The sequence below is a fragment of the Macrotis lagotis genome, chromosome 3, assembly GCF_037893015.1.
Source record: "Macrotis lagotis isolate mMagLag1 chromosome 3, bilby.v1.9.chrom.fasta, whole genome shotgun sequence".
Taxonomy (NCBI): Eukaryota; Metazoa; Chordata; class Mammalia; order Peramelemorphia; family Peramelidae; genus Macrotis; species Macrotis lagotis.
Genome location: NC_133660.1, coordinates 186626642 through 186647015, shown reverse-complemented (window position 1 = coordinate 186647015; position 20374 = coordinate 186626642). Strand labels below are relative to the sequence as shown.

Sequence of the window (20374 nt, the reverse complement as noted above, 5' to 3'; positions counted from 1 at the left end):
TGAGAGGAAGTATGGAGATAGGATGTTCAGGGTTTAGGATAATTATTTGATATAAAGTTCTCAATCTGTGATCTCTTTAAATGAACTAACTGGATTCCTCCCCCCTTAACGGTTTCAATATGCAATGCTTCCTTCCTAACTTCTAAAGATAAATGCCCACCTATACAGTATTAAACTATAAAAATTAATCCAGTCATTTCCTGCAGAAAAGAATATTGTGATGGGGGATAAAATATTGAAAAATAGTTGACTGAAATAAAATAATCTTTGAAATGAAAAACAATATATATAACACAATCAATATATTTTAGTTTTCTAAATGATTTTCTTGATTATATAAAGCAGGCCTTCTCTTCTAGAAGTTCTATTTCCTAATTTAAAAACCTAACTTTGATAGTTTGGAAAGCTAGAGTTAGCTCTAGCTGTCCTTTCTAAAGACAAAAATTTAAATGGGAGTACCAGAAAAGAAAATGACTACTTATACTCTCCAGTGACTGGTAATAGTGATGAATGAAATAATATCTGACAGTTTAAATTTAATTCACATGTCACTGTTTTGTCTTAATAGAGCAAAATCATCCTAGGTTGAGTACTTAATTTACTATCAGCAATAAGAGTTGTGTAATGAAAGCGGGAGTCACTCACTAGTTGAGTGTAGAGGGTAGAGCAATTAGGACTGCTCATAACAATTCAAATTAGATTTTAGCAGTTCTAGGAGTTGCTAATTTAGACAAGTATAAGCTTGCAAAGTTCTATGGCTCCCACATATCAACTGGAGCCTGAAATAATTTTCATAATCTAGTGCATTTGTTTCTTGATGTTTCCCTGACATTTCAGAGTAGTCAATTTGGAACCAAGAATTCTCATATTAGATTCAAAGCTCCAAGGCTTTTATCATTTTTTAATATACATAAATAAGACTTCTTCTTACCAAGTTCACTTTTTTTTAAACACAGTAAAATGGACAAAGTGGAAACATCCAATTAATGTACTTAAAAAAATTAAAAAGTAGTCCTCTTTGGATACTATAGGGAGAATGTTTGGGTTAAGGACTAAGTGAAAGGCTGAGTATATTTATTAGACTTTATTACCAAATTCTTTACTGAGATCAAAATAATCACACTTTCATGGTTTTTCCTAATATTTTCTTCTTTCACCATTATGTCCTTATACCCAAGAAATGAACTTGCTTTCTTTAGAAGAAAGCACTCCTATTTTGTTGGAGTGCAGCCTCTGCTAACTCCATGCTATAGGAAAATAAATAATGACTTAAGTCAGAGACTCTTTTCTAAATAGCAAAAATTTTACAGTACTTCATAGGATAATAGTTGAACTTACAATTCTCAGATATCAAGAAAAATCTATGAGGACAAATAATTGTTATTAATTAAGAATTTAAAAAAGAATTAGCTTTCTCATATTATGTGTATACACTCAAATAATTTTATATATTTGTGCATACACTAAATATTATTTTATTCATTCAAAAAGTATATATACTTGATAATGAATTCAAATGTAAGTTCTTTGGAAAGATCTCTCCTGACTCTTTCCACCTCTGTTCCTGGAATCTTCAATATATGAACAAGAATCTTTGATCAGGTGAATAGAAATATGATCTTGGAATCAAAAGACCTGGATTTGAATAGCAGCTCTGACCTCTAGCTTTGTAACTTTTAATATGTCATTTACCAAATGAATCACTGAACTTCAGTGTCCTCATGTAAAATGGGATGGTAACGCTTGTACCTAGTTCATGGAATTATTGTGCTAAAAGTGATTGTTATGAAAGGCAAGCTAAAAGCATTCTACTACAGTAGGTTTGTAGTATAATAGAAAGACTGAAATTTAGAGTCAGAATACAGGGCTTCAACTGTTCCCTATTTCAATTACCTTTGAATGTTTCTGTGCCAGTCACCATTGTGACCATTTTTGAAGAGGTTAGATTAGATGAAATCTAAGTTTCTTCTAGCTCTAAATCTATTGTCCCATAATATATATTAAAAAATCAGATTTAATAACAAAGAAGAACAAATTGACAACAGTATGAAGGATGGCTTGAAAGTTAATAGAATGGGGGTAGGATTAGAAAGGTCTTGTAATCATCTTCACTACTACATCAGGTCCTGGACTTTGATGATAGAAATGCAAAAAAATGAATAAGAAACATATTTGGTCAGAAGAAATATTTGGTCAGAAGAAATGGGAGTCCATAGAAATATTCCTAGAAGGAAAAGACCCTAATTCAGAGAGACCTAGAATCTCTGAGGAGAATATGATCTGGTCTCCAGCACAGAAAGACTTCCTTGAAGAAATCTGAAAGCTGTTTAAAAATCAATTGGAAGATCTGGGAGAGACAATTAACAAAGTGAAACAAGAAAACAAATCATTGGAAAATACTATTGTACACATGCAAAAAGAAAAATAATTCAAAACACTCAATTGGTCAAATGGAAAACTCTTTAAAAAATAGAATCGACCAATTGGAAAAGGAGTTGCAAAAGGTAAATGTAGAAAATTCTTATCTATAAAAGAAGAATGGGGCAGCTAAGTGGCGTAGTGGATAAAGCACTGGCCCTGGAGTCAGGAGTACCTGGGTTCAAATCCGGTCTCAGACACTTAATAATTACCTAGCTGTGTGGCCTTGGACAAGCCACTTAACCCCATTTGCCTTGCAAAAATCCTAAAAAAAAAGGAGAATGGAGTCTGTGGAAACTAATGACTTCAGGAGACAGTAAGAGCCTGTTAACAAAAAATAAAAAAAAAATAAAAAAAAAATAGAGGAAATACCTCATCAACAAAATCACTGACCTCAAGAACCTATGGAGAAGGGATAACCTGAGAATTATTGGTCTTCCTAAAAACATTGAAGATGAAAAAAGCCTGGACTTAATATTACAGAATTTAGTGATTCAAAACTGCCCTGATATCATGGAACCAGAGGGCAAATTATTATTGAAAGAATATATCGATACCCTACAGAAAGAGATCCTAAAATGAAAACACCAAGGGATGTTGTGGCTAAACTACAGAATTATCAGATAAAAGAGAAAATCCTGCAAGCAGCCAGAAAGAAACAATTTAGATACCAAGAAGCCACAGTAAGGATTACACAGGACCTAGCTGCATCAATATTAAGGGATCTAAAAGCCTGGAATGAGATATTTCAAAGAGCAAGGGAGCTTTGAATACAACCAAAAATCCAATAGCCAGCAAAACTGAGCCTTCCCTTCCAGGGAACTTATGGACATTTAACGAAATGGGAGACTTCCAATTTTTCCTGATGAAAAGACGGGAGCTTAATAGAATATTTGGAAATCAAACAGGAGGTTTGAGAGACACATAAAAAGGCAAAAAAGGGGGAGGTAAAAGAAATAAACTGCTATCTAAAAAGATGAAACTGTCTATATACCTACTTGGGAGAAAGAGTCTCATATGTCCTGAGAATTGTAACTCTACTAGAAAGAATATACTTAGCAAGAAGTGATAGACACTCATGACTTTTCTGTGATACAGAAAGAATGATTTAAAAATAACACCTCCTTAAAAAGGGGGAAGTAAGGAGATGGCAAGAGGGAGGAGATTGAATGGGGTAAATCTTAGCACATTAAGAAGTACAAAAGACATATTGTAACAGAGGGGAAGAAGGGAGGAGCTGAGAACCACCTGAATTTTCCTCTCATCAGACCTGGCTTAAAATTAACTTACACAAACACTTAGTTAAGTTAAGAAACTTGTCTTACCTTTCAAGTATTTAAAGGGGGTAAAAAGGGAGCGAGGAGATGAGGATGGAGAGAAAAAGGGGAGCTAACAGAAGGAAGGGAGGGAAGAAGGGGCAAAGGGAAAGGGGGGAAAGGGAGGGGGGTTGTTGATATAGGAGGGCAAACACACTGAAAGTGGTGGTATTCAGTAGCAAAATACTGGGGAATATGGGTAAAGGGGAAAAAGGGGAAAAATAAAATAAGGAGTTATAATTTTCAATGTGAATGGGATGAACTCTCCCTTAAAATGTAAGTGAATAGAAGAATGGATTAAAAACCAGAATTGTACAAAATGCTGATTAGAAGAAACTCATTTGAAGCAGAGAGATACATATAGAGTAATGGTAAAAGGCTGGAGCAAAATATATTTTGCTTCAACTGAAGTGAAAAACAAAATGGGTAGCAATCTGTATCTCAGACAAAGCAGCTTCAAAAACAGATAGCATTAAAAGAGATAAGGAAGGAAACTGTATGCTCCTAAAAGTTACCATAAACAATAAAGAAATTTCAACACTAAATATGTATGCACCCAATGGGATAGCATCCAAACTTTTAGAGGAGAAGTTGAAAGAGCTACAGGAAGACATAGACAGCAAAACTCTACTAATGGGAGACCTCAAGCTCCCACTCTCAGATTTAGATAAATTTAACCTTAAAATAAACAAGCGGGAAGTTAAGGAGATAAATAGATCATTAGTAAACTTATATATGATAGACTTATGAAAGAAACTGTATGGGGATAGAAAGGAATATATGAATATACTTTTTTTTTCTGCAGTACATGGCAGTTACACAAAAACTGAACATGTACTAGGGCATAAAACTTAATGATCAAATGCAAAAAGGCAGAAATAGGATATACATCTTTCTCATATTAAAATGCAATAAAAATCATATGCAATATTGGACCAGAGAGATACTGACCCAAAACTAATTGGAAAATAAATAACCTCACTTTAAAAACTGAGTGGCTCAAACAACAAATTATAGAAACAATTAATTATTTCATTCTAGATAATGACAATAATGAAACAAACAACATAACAAAACCTGTCGGATTCACTCAAGGCAGCTGTAAGAGTATATATTATATCTTTAAATGTTTATATGAATGAATTAGAGAAAGTGGAAATCAATGAACTAAATATGTAACTAAAATTAGAGAAAGAACAAATTAAAAACACCCAATTAAATTGCAAATTAGAAATTCTAAAAATTAATGGAGAAATTAATAAAATTGAAAGCAAGAAAACTAATGAACTTATAAATAAAGCCAAGAGTTGGTTTTATGAAAAAAAAACTAATAAAATTGATAAACCTCTGGTCAATTTGCTTAAAAAAGAAATGAGGAAACCAAATTTGCTAGTATCATAAATGAAAAAGGTGAACTCACCACCAATGAGGAGGATATTAATGTAAGAATTCAGGAATTATTTTGCCCAACTCCATGCCGATAATGTTGACAATCTAAGTGAAATGGACAAATATTTACAAAAATATAAGTTACCTAGGTTAAATGAAGAGGAGAATAAATACCTAAACAACCCTATCTCAGAAAAAGAAATTCAACAAGCTATTATTGAACTCCCTATGAAAAAATCTCCAGGACCTAATGGGTTCACAAGTGAATTCTAACAAAATTTTAAGGAATAATTGTTTCCAATTCTATATAAACTCTTTGGAAAAATAGGTGAATTCAGAACTCTGCCTAACTCTTTCTATGACACTAGTATGGTGCTGATAACTAAACCAGGAAGACTTAAAATAGAGAAAGAAAATTATAGACCTATCTCCCTGATTAATATACATGCTAAAATCTTAAATAAAATCTTTAGCAAAATGATTACAAGTTGTAACTAGGATAATAAAGGATTTATTCTAGGTATGCAGGGTTGGTTCAATATTAGGAATACTGTTAGTATAATTAATTATTTCAATAACAAACCCATCAGAAATCATATGATTATATCAATAGATTCTGAAAAAGTTTTTGATTAAAATACATCAACAATTCCTACTAATAACACTAGAGAGGGTAGGAATAAATTGTTTGTTCCTTAGAATAATAAGCAGTATCCCTCTGAGACCATCAACAAGCATTATATGTAATGGGAATAGTCTAGAAGCATTCTCAATAAAATCTAGGTGAAACAAGGAAGCCCTTTATCACCACTACTATTCAATATCCTATTAGAAATGTTAGTCTCAGCAATAAGAGAAGAAAATTAAATTGAAGGAATTAGAATTGGAAAGGAAGAGACAAAGCTCTCACTCTTTGCAGATGACATGATGGTATACCTAGAGAATCCCAAGAAATTATTTAAAAAAACTACTAGAAATAATTAGCAGCTTTAGCAAAGTTGTAGGATATAAAATCAACCCTCATAAATCCTCAACATTTATATATATATATATATATATATATATATATGTATGTATGTATGTATACATGTGCATACAGCAGAAAGAACTAGAAAGAGAAATCCCTTTCAAAATAACCTCAGAAAAGATAAAATACCTGAGAGTCTGTATGCCAAGGCAGACTCAAAAACTTTTTGAAAATAATTACAAAACACTTCTCACACAAATAAAATCAGATTTAAATAACTGGTCAAACATCATCTGCTCATGGATAGGTAGAGTTAATATAATAAAAATGACAATTCTATCCAAACTAACCTACCTGTTTAGTGCCCTACCAATCAAAATTCCAAAAAAAAAATTACTTTAATGAGCTAGCAAAGGTTGCAAGTAAATTCATATGGAGAAATATAAAGTAAAGAGTTTAATTTCAAAAAGTGCAAAAGAAGGTGGCTTAGCCTTACCAGATCAAAAATTATATTATAAAGCAAAACTGGCTGGTATTATTAAAGAAATTGAATGGTTGATCAGTTGAATAGACTAGATGCAATAGCAGAAAATGATTATAGTAATCCACTGCTTGATAAACCCAAAGAGTCCAGCTATTGGAATAAAAACTCTCTTCGATAAAAACTGTTGGCAAATTTGGAAGTTAGTATGGAAGAAACTTATATTAGAACCAACACCTCACAGCCTATACCAAGAAAAGATCCAAATGGATGCAGGATTTAGAGATAAAAACAATATTAGAAGCAAGTTTGAAGGTTAAGGAATAGTTTACCTGTCAGATCTATGGAAATGGAATCAGTTTATGAACAAGGAAGAGATGGAGAACATCATTAAAAACAAACTAGACTGTTTTGATTACATTAAATTAAAAAGCTTTTGCACAGATAAAACCACTCTAACCAAGACCAAAAAAAAAATGTAGTAAATTGGGAAACAATCTTTAAAGCTAGTATTTCTGACAAAGGACTCATTTCTAAAGTATTCAGAAAACTGAATCAATTTAAAAAAAAGCCATTCCCCACTTGAAAAATGATCAAAGGATATGCAAAGCAAATTTATAGATGAAGAAAACAAAGCAATCCATAGTCATATGAAAAATTGCTCTAAATCATTACTTAACAGAGAAATGCAAATTGAAGAATCTCTGAGATACCACCTCATACCTCCGAGAATGGCCAATATGGCCAGAAAAGACTATGTTCAATGTTGGAAGTGATGTGTAAAATCTGGGACACTAATACATTGTTGTTAGAGCTGTGAACTCATCCAACCTTTCTGGAGAGAAATTTGGAATTACACCCAAAGTGCCACAAAAATGTGTATACTCTTTGTAAATACCACTACTGAGGCTATATGCTGAAGAGATGAAGCAAAAGGGTAAAAACATCACTTGTACAAAAATATTCATAGCAGCCCTGTTTGTCATGTCAAAGAATTGGAAATTGGGTAAATGTCCTTCATTTAGGGAATGGCTTAACAAACTGTGGTATATGTATTTCATGGAACACTATTGTTCTATTAGAAACCAGGTGAGATGGGAATTCAGGGAACCCTGGAAAGATTTGCATGAACTGATTCTGAGCAAGATGAGCAGAACCAGAAAGACCCACTACATCCTAAAAGCAACATGAGAGTGATGACCAACCTTGATGGACTTGCTCATTTCATCAGTGTAACAATCAAGAACAATTTTGGGGTATCTGCAATGGAGAATTACATCTATATCCAGAGAAAGAATAGTGGAGTTTGAACAAAGACCAAAAACTATTACCTTTAATTTAGGAAAAAAAATCCATTATCTTATTATGTAATTCTGCTATCTATTATATTATATTTTCTTCCTTAAAGATATGATTTCTTTCTCATCACATTCAACTTAGATCAATATACACCATAGAAACATTGTAAAGACTAACAGACTGCCTTCTGTGGAGGAGGGAGGGAAGGAAGATTGGGAGAAAATTTGTAAAACTCAAAATAAATGAAATCTTAAAAAAAAAGAAACATATTTGAGAGATACTGCAGATGTAAAGTTAATATGTAATGATGATTAATTGAACATTTGTGAAAAAAATATAAGATGAAATAAGAATTTTGCATATAGTTAATGTAAATGATAATTCTTTTAAATAAAATTGACAAATTAAAAGTGGGAAGAAGGAAAACTTGGCTTTGGGCATGTGGAAGTTTTTTTAGCTACAAATGCTGTATTTATTTATTTATTTATTAGGTTTTTGCAAGGCAAATGAGGTAAGTGGCTTGCCCAAGGCCACACAGCTAGGTAATTATTAAGTGTCTGAGACTGGATTTGAACCCAGGTACTCCTGACTCCAGGGCCAGTGCTTTATGCACTGTGCCACCTAGCTGCCCCTAAATGCTGTATTTAAATGAAGATTTTTGTTTAGCAAAAGGAGATACTGTTTGGTACTCAAGACAAGTGGAGTTTTCAATTTGGGGTTAAGTTATTTGCTGATGTTACCTGAAAACATGAGATTGAAAGCTTTTGTGAAATGACTGCATAGAAAGAGAAGATAAGAAATCCAAGAAAAAGAGGATATGATACAAAGGTGTAATAGTAGAAGGAGGAACAGCAAAGAATAAAAGAAAGAAATCATTCAAAAGGATGTGTAATAAATAGTTCATAATACAAAATATAGAATGAGTATTGAATATGGATATTTAGATTTATTGATTTAAAACTCACACAACTTCTTCAAGAACAATATGGGTAGAGTAATGGGAGAAGAAAGCAGCCTGTAAGACAATAAAGTGTTGTAGTATGTAATTATCTTTTGAAAGCAAAATTGTAGGATGTCTAAAGTAGGTCATAAGAGGTTCTTAAAATAAAAAAGGAAGACCAAAGGATCTATCCAATTATGTGTGAAGCCATGACTAGAGAGATCAAAAAAGGAAAGAAAATGGATGAAGGTCCTAAAGGAAGCAGAATAGAATCAAATTAAGAACACAAATTTATATTAGCAAGGATTAGCAACAACTTATTCTCCGAGAAATGAGGAAAGGATGAGTGTTTACTTAAAATCATCTAATATTTCTTCACCTTGATCAGAGAAGCTTCAGCAAACAGAATAGGTCTCATGGAATGATAGTTAATATAGAGTACAGAAGGAGACTATTGCTCTTGTTGAGAAAGAGAAAACAGATCCAAGAAAAAGAACTTTGTGGATAACAATAAGAGGAAAGTAATACCAAGGGGAGTCATTCCACAGTCAACTTAAAAAAATAGCAAAGTTTCCAAGAAATAGAAAACTCTAACAAGAATACCAACCTAATCATTCATGGAAGCTTTTAAAGTTTTTTTTAAGAACTAATACTGCATTCATCTCTAATAAGGAGAAGGAATTGAGAGAACTGAAAGTTAACTTTGTAAATTTAATTCTAAATTATTTACATATAATAACCTGTATTATGAATTACTCTCAGACACATTCTGTTTGCTGAAGCTTCTCTGTTTGGAGAAATGACTTACAGCAAATTCCAGGAAGCAACTCAGAAAAAGTTGGTAAATGGTTGGAATTTGACATTAGCAGATTTATGATGTAAAATTTAAATTTCTTTCCTAATTCAAGCTTTTGAAAAAGGAAAATGGGTAACTTATAGAATGGCAACCTGACTACTGTTTGTAAATCTTCCAATAAATTTTATATGACTACTTTTCTGTGACATTGTGGAGGACATGAGTTGAAAAAACAGAGCCCTGGTCCCTAGGGTCTTCACTCATACAGGGTCGACTTTATCTCAGAAACAGCAAATTGAAGAAGCATGGTTTTATTGAGGGACCAGACCTATTATTTCATTAATACAGAGAACTCTAAGTGTGAAAACATTTTCTACCAGTATAGATCTTCAATTTAGGTTCTTAAGGAACTCTCAGGAGATATTGAGAGATTGGATGTCTTTTCTTGAGTAATACAGCAATTGTTATAAATCAGGATTTCATATGCAGTCTTCCTGATTCCAAAACTGACTCTGTATCCACTCCACCATGTTATTTCAATTAAGCATTTACCAATCACCTAGTTGGCGCTTATTGTTGTAAAAGGGGACTACAATATGTCTGTAGGCAAAGAGCTTTGCCTTCCTATCTTAGCTCAGTCTCTGCTCATTTTATACATTTCTTTCCCTAGTATTCATATGAATGGAGACATAGAATATTTGCTCTTTTGCATTTTCCATGCAACAAAGTCCCTTACATTAGGCTGATTCAGAAACAGTTGACTTCATAAATTACTTCTAACTTCTTAAGCAATTTTATCATATTACCTAAAAGTCAAACTTAACATTAAATGGTAAGACAGGTTTACTTATAATGAGTTTCTGGAATTCAGCCAGTCTTTCTTTACTGAAGTAATGCTTACTGCTTCACAACTGCATGGGAGGAGGATGGATCGCAATGGGATACACCAACAGCTGTTATATGATAAACCAAAGTGGGGCAAATGAAGCAAGATGGGCAGAGGGAACTCTGATATACTGAAGCACAATTTCATATGATACAGCAGAGCCGTGGACAGCTGGGGAAAACAATAGCATCTGACAGGTCAACCTGGTGTTCTGTGATAAAAAAATGAGTTTGCTCTTTTGGAGCAAAGGTAGGGAAAAAATTTAAGTCTAATATGCTGAATTTCATACAGGGCTCAGTAGGAAAATGTGACTGCAGTTATGAACTGAAGGATGAGCATTTTGCATGTGCAGTTTAGAAATAATTCATTAGTCATATAATCCTATATCAGCAGCATCCTTGGAAACGTATTTATACCTATTTGACCATAGGTCCAATGGTACCTATGTAGAAACATGCCTATTTATAGATATGCTTATATGTCTATCAGTAAAACTGGTTTTATTGGAATCCCATTATTTTCTATTTCCCTGAATGTTAAGTAAGGTTAGATGTCATCTCTTTTCCAGCAGTTGTTTCTCTTCTTGTATTGTTATCTCACTGAAGCATAGATTGTGGTATTACAAACTAGGTATCCTAAAGGATACTTTTATCCATAAAAAAAGCAGATATTTAATAAAAAGAATAAATGAATGATGTCTAATCAGATTCCTCTTAGTGAGGATAATTAAGTAGAGACATGCAAAAGCAGTCTTACATTTTGAAAGAGAATTGATATTAATGAAAATGCCAGTTTAATATTGAAAAGCTAAGCAGAATAAACAAAATATTAAATTAGATAGCACCCATGAAACACTGAGGCCTTGAGAAATTACCTTTGGTAGTTATAAGGCAGAGGAGACTAATTGAACTACTAGTCCCTTGAATATGGACTTTTTCCTGCTTAACTGAATTCCAAATCAATGATCATGATATTAGTGACCCTAAGTAGTTCACTATTTGGGGAATGCCATTTAATATTAAAAAAAAAGAACATATAGACTATTCTCTCTTCAACAATGCAGTTATTGCATAGGAGCAGAGAATACAAATGTGCTATGTAATCTAAAAATAACCAAGTGGAGATCTTCACTCTGCACATCTGAAATATTTTTAAAGCACCCACCAAATGAATACTCCATTGTGATCAATAAACACAATATTTTCAATAAATAATGCTTGATTGTAATATATAGAAGACCTGTCACAATTCCTTAACAACTCATTGGAATGCTTTTACTTTTTTCTAACAGATCATTTTGATTACTCAGTTCACTCACTGATACTTACAAAATTACAAAATTAGTGTCTTCTAACATGCCACTTTCTAAATTGCATTTAATATACCTTATTTACATAACACAGTTCTCAAAAGTCTGTTTAGCAATAACTAATGAGTTTTTTAACGTCCCATAAAAAAGGTATAAAAAGCTAACTTAAGTCTGAAACAGTGTTTTGCTAACTCCATTTCAGTCTTCACAATTACATTGGCCTCTAAATTTCACTGTCTGTACCCAAGAGGGTAATGTGATTAGATAACAACTTAGTTCAATAAATGAGTTCAGAAGAACCTCAATGCCTTTTGATTCCATCCCATTTAAAACAGCCTGACCATTTGCAACTTTGCATTAGCACAAATTGGGCCAGCTGATGCTGTGGCCTGTTCTTTGTTAACACTGCTGACAAGAGAGGACTGAGCACTTTACTAAGCTTATTATTTAAGCTTATTCTTCTGCAGAGATATTAGTAAGAGCATCTTTGGGGGGTCTCTCATGGGAGGCTGATGCGGTTAAATGTAGTGATGATAAAATGAATGCAAAGGAAATATTCTGAGAAGAAAAAGGGAAGAGTGAAAGTGAGAAAGGAAGGGAGAAAGACAAGAAAACCATAACTTAATACCCTTTGGACAGTATATATCACCCTCATTTTCTTTTTGCAAAATTGACAGGTACAATATATGCCTGCAGCAGCAGTAACTTTTTTTTTTCAGAGTCTGACAGCAAGCAGCTCTTGCTCAGGGTAAGAAGCTGATGTAGATAGGAAAAAGTAGTGATGCTAAGATTGTGAGACATCTGGCATTGAACGGAAGGGACTAGTTTGATACTGGCAGATTGTTCCTTTTATTAAAAAAAACTGTATAGACTCTCTTCAACTCTTTGTTGTTAAAGCATAGGAACTCATTGTAGTGGCTATTCTCTGCCTAGAGGCAGTCTCAAAAAGCTTGTTCCAAGAAGACTGTTTGGGGAGGGAGAGGGGAGAGAGAGAGGGGAGAGAAATACACACAGAGGACAGAGAGAGAGAGAGAGAGAGAGAGAGAGAGAGAGAGAGAGAGACAGACAGACAGACAGACAGACAGAGACAGAGACAGAGACAGAGAGACAGAGACAGACACAGACACAGACACAGACACAGACAGACACAGAGAGACAGAGAGAGAGACAGACACACACAGAGTCTGAGAGAGAGAAAGTGAGAATCCCAACGTAATCACAAATATCATTTTTTCACTTTGTTTGCTCTTTTATGTTCTCACTTCATGCCACTAAAGGACTATTCCAATGGCATAAACAAGTCATAATGCTGGTTTCCCAAAGACTTTTCCCTTTGGAAGGTTTGTACCCAGGTGAAAATGTTTTAAATATAGGTCTGTTGTTAAATTTACCTTCTCTTAAATAAGAGTTCAGTGGAGGTGAAGGGTCAGTTTAGAAATGAAGTTTGACTACCAGGTCATTTTTTTGCTTTTGTTTTTTGTTTTTGTTTTTTGCCTTAAGAACTTAAGGAGTCTACAAAGACAAGGAGGAACATAGGGTCCATTAATTTCAAGAAACCAAGGATTTTTTTAAATGAAAGTCAAAGGACTTATGATGAAAAAAATATTTATCTCCAGAGTGAGTATTGATGAGTAGAAAGTACAACCCAAAGTATATATTTTTTCCACTATAATTATTTTTGAACATGACTATTATGGAAGTAAGTTTTACATCATTTTACACCTATAACTGTTAAGCTATTGCTTATCTTCTCAAAGGATAGGAAAAAATCTGAAGGGAAGGAACTTAGAACTCAATTTTTTAAAAAAAAATAAATTAAATGATAAAAATTTTAAAATATTAAAAATAAAAATGATGAAATATACCTTTTTATATTGAGTTAAATGCATTCAACAAAATTTTAGTCAAGACCAAAATATAACTGCACTTTACAGATTTTCATTTTCATCCATTTATAATATATATCTTCATGTCTTATCTATGTAGACTACTGACAGGCAGACCCATGTATGCCACTCTGTCTTTGTATAATTCAGGTTTTTCTTCACAGTCTTAACATCAGTTTGACTCTTTGACCCCTGTGTCTCTAAACAGAGCATATTATATCTTTCCAGAATTTTTTTTAAATTAAGGCATCTTTGAGAAAGGTATGGTGCATTGGTTTATTGAACATTGGTTCAATTTCCCATTTGACTGTCTGCATATATACACACAAATATGGCAACATGGCCAACTCTGCCATATCTATGAGGTCTATTATAAAGTATTTTGCTACAAAATAGAGAACATTACATTTGACTGCAAATATAGGGGTTAAAGTTCTGACTTCGCTATTAATAAGTTATGTGACTAGAAAAAAAATTAACTTGTCTAAGTCCCAGTATTCTTATATGTAAAATAAGGGAACTAAATAAAGTAACCTTGATGGTACTTTCTCTTTCTAAATTGTAGTAATTGAAATGCTGGTTCTAAGTAAATCTGTCTTCCCTTTTTCAGTGAAATGAATGGCAAGAGGTAGTCATAGACCTTAAATACTCAGTCTGACCACACTTTATTTTTTTCTAGCTCAAGTTTTTATATATAAATATAAAGGAAAAGAAGAAAAAAATAACTGGGAAGCAAAAATAGTGCATTGTCATATTAACAGAAAATGTTTAACTGAGATAGGTATTCTAGGAATCAAAACAGCATGTAAACTTTTACTTCCATCCTTGAACAATTTAATAAAAAAATTCATTACATTTTAAAATGTTTTGAATAGATTGCTTTGCATATAAATAAGATCATAATCATATCAATATTATATCCATTAAAGTCTATGGTTAATCAAAGTTCCTTATGGCATTAAAATTTTGCTATTTTAAATTAAAAGAATTTATTGTATTGAAATCAACAGTCAAGTCTGCAACAGCAAAAAATTAAGCATTTCAATATTCTATTTTTGTTGTAGACCCATGGAGTTAGTCTCTCTCTCTCTCTCTCTCTCTCTCTCTCTCTCTCTCTCTCTCTTTCTCTTTCTCTCATTCATACATAAAACATTTGAGACTCTAAATATACATTTTTCTGCATTGGCGGTTTTCAGGTTTCATTTTCACTGTATCTTAGCAGTGAAGGACAGAGAGTTTGAAAAGTTTTCCAAATGAGACTAGAGGGGCTCATTAGCCAGATTGAAATCTCTAAGACATTTATTATGAATCTTTCAGTTGGGAGGGAAAAAAAACCATACCATGTAAAATAAAACATGAATGATGACTGAGGACTAGACAAAAAGTTCAGTGATCAAATTTGATCTTTGTTACTATGATTAGGAAGATTATTTTATTTCTAAATTTCTACTGTTTGGAAAATTCTGTTTGCTTTATTAGTTCTCTTAGAAGTTCAATTCTTGGCTTTAAAGTAATTCTTTATAGGTTATATAGTGAAAAATAAGGAAAACATAATAAATGGCATCTCTAGTTTATCTATACTAGTAATTCTAATTTAAGTTATGAATAAGAAATGCAAAGTTCTTACTAATCTATTATTAAATTTGATCTTGGGAAAAGAATTCATTTCTTACAGGTATGATCCCCCTTCACATACACATCCTATTGCCTATTTACCATTACACCTTTCTTATTACTTTGCTTATACCTATATTATAAACTTAATATTCATTATTTTGTATTATAGTTATCCCCTTATTCATTAATGAACAAATATTTGGAATGTATCAAACACAATGATACAGATAGAGATATGGATAAAAATTCAAATCACTTAAGGAACTCAGATTTTGATAAAGAGAACAATAATATTTAAAAATAGGGATATACATGTTTCCTCAGGAGTAGATAGAATTTATAATTAAAAGAAAAATACAAATCATTGGAACAAGCAGGAAAAGTCTCTTTCAGATGAAAGCATTTGAGATATGTCTTGAAAGTAGCCAGAGATTTCAAAATGCAGAGATAAGAAAGGAGAGTAAACCTGCTTCTCCCCTATGCTATGAACTCTTTAAGGGCAGGAACTGTATCTTACCTAACCTACTTATACACATTTTACTAGATGACCAAGAACCTATGACAGAGGTCTTTGTCACTTGTAAGAAATGTTCTGACTTTCATTATTCTTATTTCAAATCGCCTAAATAATATTTAACAATATTTTCAAATTATTAGTTTTTCTCTAAGATTCAGTACTTAAAACTTTTTCTCATGCGCAAATACATAAATATCACTTTCATAGATATCATGATTAGACTTGAGTACTATTAAAAAGATGTGTATTACTAGAAACAATTTAATATGGCTTCTCAATTCTCCTCCATTAAATGAAGTAAGCATCAAGCAAAGAAAATACTGCTTTGTACCATTTTTACAAGACACTATCAATTTTCCATAGTTTACAAATTTGTTCTTTAATTATTAAAATATTTTATGGTGCGTACAATGAAAGACACAAATAAACATGTTTCTTCTGGTCTTGAATACTATAATGAGGGAGGAAGGGTTGGGAGTAAGGAGATAAAGAGAAAGTCTAGTATATTAGAATAAATTCTGATGATGGATAGAATCTTTAGCTTCTATCACTCCAAATACACCAACAGAATTGAGCATTTTAAATACAGGATCATTTCCCCCCTAAGGATTGGCTAATTGCAGAATTAATTTCAACTGAGTCACTAGCATCAGATTACTTGGGGGAAGAGGTAGGAATACCTGAATCAGGACTTTTGTTTAGGAAATGTAACAGATAAATAGATATTTTATTATTGTTCAAGACAAGGTTAGTAGTTACAAGGGGCAGAAAACTAAGATATGTCTTAGCAACAATGTGGGGTGTGCAGCAAGTTTCACTGACCTACAAGAAGCACATTAAGTTTTTATTTCTTCCAGTGTCAAGTAACAATGCAGTGTGGGTACAGATTGATAGGTTTTCTCCTCTATAGAAACACAGCTGAAATATCAGGAGGAATTTTTCCCTATATTTGTAAGCTAGGGAGAATGAAACATCCTTTAAAGATCTTAATGAAGATTAAAAAAAAGACTGCCCTGTTGAAGCTTTTTAAGGAATTGGAGGTTTTTTCTTCAGAAAGCAGACAAGAAATCAAAATCTTTTTTTTTTCTTATGGGAATACATAATTTTTCTGCCACACAAGAAAAATGAAAAAAAAAAAACAACCCATAACAACAGAAACAAAAAAGAGTTTGTGTGCTTAACACTTCCAAACTAAGAGAGCAAAATAGTCATATGTTGATCTGATCTGTGATTTAGATGAGGAAATTCCTTCTACCAATACAGTGGAGCACTTCTGCAACACATAGTCTTCAGGAGTTTGCTAAAATAATCAAAATCAGTTAACATAAATAGGTAACATAGAAAGACCTGATTTCAAATGTAGTCTCAGAAACTTAGCAGCTATTTGAATCTAGACAAGTCATTTAAATTTTATTTGCCTGTTTTCTCAACTCTAGAATAGGGCTAATAACAAAACCTGCCTTTCAAGGTTGTGAAGTTCAAATCAGAATATCTGTAATGTACTTAGTACAATGTCTGATAACAAAGTGTTGTGGAAATACTTAGTATCTCAGGGTCCCATAGATTTCAGTGAGGTTTGAATAGAAGTCTTCTAGACTCAAGCAACTTAGCATTGCTGATTCTACATTAGTTCACCTAACTTGAACAATTAGAAAACATGCTGTCCTCTAGATGGTGTAATTTCATTTAAAATATATTAATAATTCATTTTCTTTTAAATTACACTGTCCCAAAATTTACCCCAAACCCTACTGACAAAAAAGTATAGCTAACCAAAAGAAAATGGTCCAATGGTCTAACCTTAGGGAACAGCATATGCTTATTTGTGTATCAATAATCTTCATTTTCTCTACTGAGAAGAGGGAAGTTTTCATCTGAATGCAAGATTGACCATTGAATTTATTTGAATTCTGACTTTTCATTTTTCACCTGGCTGTATTATGTTGGGACTTCTCTGAGTTCTCGATTTATTCCCCAAGAAAATCATTATTAGGAAAAATCCCATTAATCTTACTATCCAATCCTTAACACCCTCTGCCTCTCTATTTGGATGGTAAAGTCATGAAAGTTAAACTAGTTTTTAAAGGAGGGACCTCAGCTGAGAACATCTCCTTTCTCACCTGGATGCACTACTTTGGGACTTTCTGACACCATGAGAACAGGGACCTTCCCAGCTCTGCTCTCTTTTCAATTTCCTTTTGTATGATGCCTACCCCAATTAAATTGTAAACTTTCTCTCTATTTCTCCCCTCTCCTCCCCGCCTCTCTCCTCCTCTCATTTCCTCTCTCTCTCTCTCTCTCTCTCTCTCTCTCTCTCTCTCTCTCTCTCTCTCTCTCTCTTCCCCTCTCCCTCTCCCTCTCCCTCTCCCTCCCTCCTTCTCTCTCTGTTTCTGTTTGTCTGCCTCTGTCTCTTTCTCTCCCTCCTCAGCACTTAACATAATTCTTGGTCAGTGGGAGATGTTTAAAAAAGGTTTACTGTCTGGACTAGCATCTTTTTATGCTGTTTTACTTTGCATTACTGCAGGGTGTATTTGTATATGTTTTCTAAACCTTCTATGGATATTTAATTCTATATAGTCATGAGTTGTCTTATTGATCTCCTTAGGGGCATGTTTCCAGTAGGGAGATGACTGGTTAAAAGTGCAAAGATAGTATATTACCTCTTTTGTATGACCCTGAGGCAGGTACGCAGTATTCAAGGATGAATGAAAAGATCTGCTTGACTGTAAAAGAAGATGTATGTTTGATAGTAAAGAAAAATAAAATTGTACAGTTCAGATATGACTAAACAATAGAATATTTTGGATACCAGGTTGGTGATTTTACACTTTATTCTAAATGCAAATTTGAGAGCGAGGGTAGCATGAAACAAATGTCATTTAAAAATTGATAACATAGTAGTATGTGGGATGGTTATGTAGATAATATGTTGACAAGAGACAGGGTGTGAATCAAGGCAATTATTGAAGATATTCTAGAATGATTACAATATTTAATAGAACACTTATGCAGTGTTTTAAGTTTTAAAACACCAAATGTATATCATCTCATTTGATATTCACAACCCTGTGAAGAAGGAGCTATTATCATCATTGCCATTTTACAAATGAAGGAAGAGAGCATGAAAGACAGCAAATGATATGCCTTCCTGAGATCAACATTCTACCTACAAAACCACCTATTGGCCTAGATTGTTATTATATGAGAAATGGGGAACTGGCATAAATGTTGGAGAAGTAGAGTCAGATTAGAGAAACATTTGGCAAGATCAAATGCTTTAATTTAGTAATACATAATATGGGCATAATGTGAAGAGCAAACTTTAGAGGTTACATCAAAAGTTTCTGCCAAGAACATGAGATCTATTTTGCATAAGGAAAAAAAAAAGGAGGACAAAAATCCACAATGGAATTTACATAAGGCACATAAGGAAAGGATATTGGAGAGTACAGGACTAGGGTAGCTGTGATGGAGAAACCATGGTAAGTTAACTTGGAATATGCTGAATTTAAATTAAAATAGAATGGAAATTTGATGGAAATATGGCACTGGAATCTAATAAGGAGATTTGGACTATAGTTCTATTTACAATATAAAATGGAACTGTGATTAAATAAAACCACTTTAAAATAGTCACTGTATTCACAAGGCAAGGTAATAATGTATTTTGGGGGTAATAACTTCCCTCTAACCTCTGAAGGTGACATTAAGTATAAATACAATAATTCTCATTATAGAGCAACAAGAAAGAATAGATAACATGGATTTTAGAAGATTGCAAATCTTAAACCCCATAAAAAAATTCAAGAACCACCATTTATACCTGAAGGTAGAAAATAGCCTTTTTTGTCCTTCGATTTCTACACAGTAATTCAACTAAATTCTCTCTGGACAGAACTGTTTTGTGAGTAATCCATCATTAAAAGGAAGTTTTCTGGTACTGTGGAAGGTGAGTCTTATTGTCTAAGGACAATGAGTTTTGAAGTAAATTCAATTTAATATTTGTCTAAAAGAGTTGAGATTTGTCATCACTGAACATATGCACTATTGTTAGAGACCTGGACTTGATTCACATTAGAAATTCTCAATTTCCTAATAGCATGGATTTTTCAAACATATGTAACTGAAATATGGTTCTATATCATTTTCTGGCTCTGAAATTTTGTAACAATTCATGAAAAAACCCAACTAAGTACAAAACCTATATTTCTCATTTCAAGATTGATTGGTATTTAGGACAGATTTCTACTTCATATAGATTAAGTCCATGTGGAACATTAAGTCTTCTACATTTTCACCTATAAAGAAATCAGCCTACCAAATAATGCTGAGGGTTTATGATATTATTCAACCATGAACAATCATTAAAAACCTCTGAAGTGTAATGCACCTAACCAGACACTAGATGTACAAAAACAAATATAATGATTAAAAACAGCCAATCCATGATCTCAAGGAATTTATATTTCACTACATTTCACTTAAAAAACTTTCCCAAAGATAAAAGGGGACAAATTCATGAAAAGAATAGAAAATAATTAGCTAATGTTCTC

General features: G+C 32.8%; 1 long non-coding RNA gene across 6 annotated transcripts in view; it reads left to right on the top strand.

Annotated features, from left to right (window-relative positions):
- LOC141516365 (uncharacterized) overlaps positions 1-20374 on the top strand; it is a 105993-nt gene that overhangs the window by 50412 nt on the left and 35207 nt on the right. For 4 of the 6 annotated variants that reach the window (XR_012476671.1, XR_012476669.1, XR_012476670.1 and 1 more), the window contains one exon: positions 19690-19770. The exons of the other annotated variants lie outside the window; for them this stretch is intronic. This is a non-coding gene — a long non-coding RNA (uncharacterized LOC141516365). The remainder of the gene's footprint in view (positions 1-19689; positions 19771-20374) is intronic. 6 annotated transcript variants of the gene reach the window in all.